Here is a 4,909-nt window from a genome sequence, read left to right as displayed (position 1 = left end):
TCCAAACCCTCTACTCCTTTAATGTGGAAGTCACTAAATCTTATGTAATCTTAACTGTGGCTACATCATATTTGGAAGGTTTCTTTCTGACTGCTTAGAGTCCTTTTTTTTTAACCTGGGAGCTCTGGAATTTGGCTATAATATTCTGGAGAATTTTCATTTTGGGGTCTCTATTTTCTTTTTTAAATTTATATATATATATATATTTCAATTACATGTAAATTTTTTAACATTTATTTTATAAAACTTTGAGTTCCAAGTTCTTTTCTTCCCTTTCTCTCCTTTGCCCTCATTGTGAAGGCAAGCAATTTGATATAGCTTCTACATGTTCAGTCAAGCAAAACACAATTTCATATTAGTCATGTTGTGACAGAAAACACAGACGTCCCTTCCTCCAAAAAAAATATAAAGTTTGGAGGCATACTTCAATTTGCATTCAGACTTCACCAGTTCTTCCTCTGAAGGTGGATAGCCTTTTTCATTATAAACCTTTTGGCATTTTCTTAGATCATCATTTTGCTGAAAATAGCTAAGTCATTCACAGTTGATCATCTTCAGTGAATTTTTGTGCCTTTCTTATCATTAGTCCAATTCTATATATTTTTTTATATAAATCAATGATTTATTCCATTAACAAATAAATGACTTAAAAACCAGGGAAAGTGCATAAGACTTGAAGTCATGAGACCTGAATCTTAATACCAGTTCTCCCCCAAAATGGTGGTGGTCTACACACACACACACACACACACACACACACACAGACACACACACACACAGAGCACACATATACACATTTTCCCCCAATTAGATGTTAAACCAATTTTGAAACATTTTTTAAGTTTTGAGTTCTAAATTCTATCCCTCACTCTTTCCCCTCCCCCTTCCCTGAGATGGTAAGCATTCAGATCTAGCTTATGTATATGAAATCATATAAAACATTTCCATATTATTTATTTTGTAGAAGAACAGTTGAATAAAAGAAAACAGAAAGAAAGAAAGAAAGAAAGAAAGAAAGAAAGAAAGAAAGAAAGAAAGAAAGAAAGAAAGAAAGAAAGAAAGAAAGAAGGAAAATGAAAAATAGCCTGCTTCAATCTGTATTCAAACAATATCAGTTCTTTCTCTGGAGGCAGATAGTATGCTCCATCACTAGTCCTTTGGATCATTCACTGCTGAATAGTTAAGTCCTTCACAGTTCCTCATCAAACAATATTGCTGTCACTAGGTACAATGTTCTCCTGGTTCTATTCACTTCACTCCTGGTTTTGTTCACTTCACCAATCCTATTTTTAAGTTGCCATTTTCTTCAATATTTTTGTGCCTCTTTTTACCAAGCTGTTGATTTTCTTTTCGTAATTTTCTTGCATCAATCTCATTGCTTTCCCCAATTTTCCTTTATTATTCTTATCTGTCTCTTTAATTCTTCCAAGAATTCTTTTGGGCATGGGTCTAATTAGCATTGTTATTTGAGGCTTTTATGTAGGTGTTTTCACATTGTTGTTGTCTTCTGGGTTTATGTCTTGGTCTTCCTGGCCACTGTAGTAGTTTTTTTAATTAATTAATGTGTTTATTTTTAATTTTCAACATTCACTTCCACAGGATTTTTTTTTCCACTGAAAGTCCATTTACTTTGAGATCAAAGGTTACAGTAATTGGCAACAACCTGTTCCAATACTGTGAAGCTGTCTAAAAAGTCCTCCTCTTCAATTCCAAACTTTGTATACTGGTGAACATAGGCTTTTGAAACAAACATGTTCCAGGATTTACCTATGACGGTATCAAGCGGTTTTGGTAAAACATGACTATTGCTGACCAAAGCGGCCAATTTCTCATATTTGTTAAAGGCTCAGTGTGTTCTCCATTCACTGAAGGCATCACTAGGCTGGAGCCACGAGGTATATAAGGCTGGATCTTTAAAACCCCTTAGGTCTGCACTGTGTATATCTTTACCATGCAGGATGACTTAAGTTAGCTATAGAAGTGTTAAAATGGGACTCCTTGTTGGGAGGGACCTTTTCAAGGGCAGGGAGTCCTTGCAAAGGTGGTCGGACCTGCCAATCAATAGCTTCTTCCATTTTAGCGTTAGAAATGAGCATCTGTTTTAATGCTTGAGCAATCCAGTCCAAGCAAAGGTGGTGTATGCCAACGAGTTTTCAGACATTTGAGGAGTGTTACCAAGACCCAGCATCTTGAATTCGGAACCAAACTTGCCATCAAGTCTCCTAACGGGCTTCTTCAGTATTGACAGGAGCCTTCTGAAGAGTAGGTAGATTGGAATACATTTCCCAATTGATGGGCAATAACTTGATTTATATCTCTGAAGGAGATCTGTTTGGTATTCACCAGTTTAACATTTCTCTTACGTACCACATCACGTTCATGAATAAGAAGTGCATCTGAAGATCGATACAGATGAGAAAGAGTCAAAACTAAGTTGTAGTTCTGTACAATAACCTCACCAGTTCCATAGGGCCATATAACCTGATTTATTATAAAAGAATTTGGATATGCATCTCTTAAATTCTGTGTGAGGAAGGCTCCCAAACCAGATCTTGTACCTCTTACCATACTCATTATTGTAGAAAATCCTCTTAGAGAATCATATTTCTCTACTTCCTTCTGAATTAGATTCATGATAGATTCTTCATGCTTGGGCCTATGAACACTGTAATCATATGCCCACTTATTTCCAGAATCTTGTTTTTGACAGAAATGTGAGTGTTGACCATACTTTCATCTGCCAGAACAGGCAGCCTTTAATAATGTTTGACTGATCACTTTGGGCTCTATGTCAATCAGCAATGCTCAGGCAACTGGAACTCCACTTCTTTCCTCATTAAAGAAATGTTCTTTGCAAGATGCCTGATATACCTCATTCTCCCTCTTAGAGCAGAATCCCTGGGTATTATGTAGGTCTCTACATATGGTATCAAATACTTCATAACCAATCTGATTGCCACACTGACCAAGTAGAACTGTGACTATTGACATGGTGACCAAACATTTTGCAATAAAATCAGGTGGCTAGCCCTGCTGCCACTGATCTCCAAGGTCCCTTCCAGTTCCCAGTCTTACTACCCCAGGCTATATTAATACAGTCCTGAAAACAACAGCAACAAGGTTTTTTTACACTCATTGATGATCTCTTAGGGGAAGGGTCTCAGGACCTTTGTTTCACTGCTAAGGAGTTCAAGACCAGAGAAAGGCAAAAGCCTTGAGGTCTGGAGGGGAGGGTGGGGACCTGGGAGTCTCCTGAAACTCCCAGCAAGGCCACCTCAGTGAAGGCCATGAGGTCTAGTGAATAAGAAAGGAAGGCTCTCTCATCTCAGGCCTGGCCACCCTGGCCCATAACTCACTGATGACTTGGAGGAGGGCTCCACAAGATTTTGAGTTCCAAATTTTCTCCCCTCTCTTCTATTTGCTATTTGCTCTCCCTTTTATCACCTTCACCCCTTCTCTTATTCCCTTCCCCTTTTATTTTCCTATATGGCAGGATAGATTTCTATACCCCATTGCCTGTATATCTTATTTCCCAGTTGCAAGTAAAAACAATTTTTAACATTTGTTTTTTAAAACTTTGAGTTCCAAATTCTCTCTCTTCCTCCCTCCTCACCAACCCTTGTTGAGAAGGCAAGAAATTCAACATGGGTTATATATGTGTAGTTGTGCAAAACACTTCCATAATAGTCATGTAATGAAAGACTAACTACATTTCCCTCCATCCTATCCTGGCCCCCATTTACTCTATTCTCTTTTTTGACCCTGTTCCTCTTCAAGAGTGTTTGCTTCTGATTACCCCTTCCCCTAATCTACCCTCCCTTCTATCATCACCCCTCTCTTATTCCCTTCCCTACTATTTTCCTGTGGGGTAAGACAGATTTCCATACATTATTGGGTATGTATGTTATTCCTTCCTTAAGCCAAATCTGATGAGAGTAAGATTCATCCATTCCCTCTTACCTCCCCCCTCTTCCCCTCCACTTTAAAAGCTTTTTCTTGACTCTTTTTTAGTTTTTTAAAATTTTCTTTATTTATTCTTTATTAATTTATTTTTAGTTTTCAACATTTACTTCCACAAGATTTTGAGTTCCAAATTTTCTCCCCATCTCTCCCCTTCCCATACCCCAAGATAGCAGGAATTATGAATACCCCTTTCCCTGATCTGTCCTCCCTTCAATTACCACCTGCTTCTCTTATCCCCTTCCCCTTCTATTTTCCTGTAGGGTGGGATAGATTTCTATACCCCATTGCCTGTATATCTTATTTTCCAGTTGCATGGGAAAACATTTTTTAACATTTGTTTTTAAAACTTTGGGTTCCAAATTTCCTTCCTTCCTCGCTCCCCACCCACCCTGATTGAGAAGGCAAGCAACTCAATACAAGTTATACATGTGTAGTGATGCAAAACACTTCCATAGTAGTCATGTTGTGGAAAACTAACTATATTTCCCTTCATCCTCTCCCATCCCGTGTTTATTCTATTATCTCTTTTGACCCTGTCCCTCCTCAAATGTGTTTGCTTCTGATTATCCCCTCCCCCAATATGCCCTTACCTTTATCATTACCCTTCTCTCTTGTCCCCTTCCCCCCTATTTTCCAGTAGAGTAAGCTAGATTTCCATACCCAATTGAGTGTGTATGGTATTTCCTCCTTAAGGCAAATCCAATGAGAATAAGATTCACTCATTCCCTCTTACCTTCCCCCACTTCCCCTCCACTGTAAAAGCCTTTTCTTGTCTGTTTCATGTGAGATAATTTATCCCATTCTACCTCTCCTTTTTTCCTTCTCCCAGTATAATCCTCTCTCATGCCTTAATTTTATTCTCCAGATATCACCCCTTCACTTGAACTTACCCTGTGCCCTCTATCTATCTATCTATCTATCTATCTATCTATCTATCTATCTATCT

General features: G+C 38.2%; 1 pseudogene; it reads right to left on the bottom strand.

Annotated features, from left to right (window-relative positions):
- Positions 1-1,636: 1,636 nt before the first annotated feature.
- Positions 1,637-2,991, bottom strand: LOC114050404 (annotated as a pseudogene).
- Positions 2,992-4,909: the final 1,918 nt, after the last annotated feature.

Source organism: Vombatus ursinus, unplaced genomic scaffold (genome assembly GCF_900497805.2).
Source record: "Vombatus ursinus unplaced genomic scaffold, bare-nosed wombat genome assembly UNPS02014799.1, whole genome shotgun sequence".
In the NCBI taxonomy this organism is placed as follows: domain Eukaryota; kingdom Metazoa; phylum Chordata; class Mammalia; order Diprotodontia; family Vombatidae; genus Vombatus; species Vombatus ursinus.
Note: the sequence above shows the minus strand (reverse complement) of the source record. Positions and strands in the feature narration are given on the sequence as shown.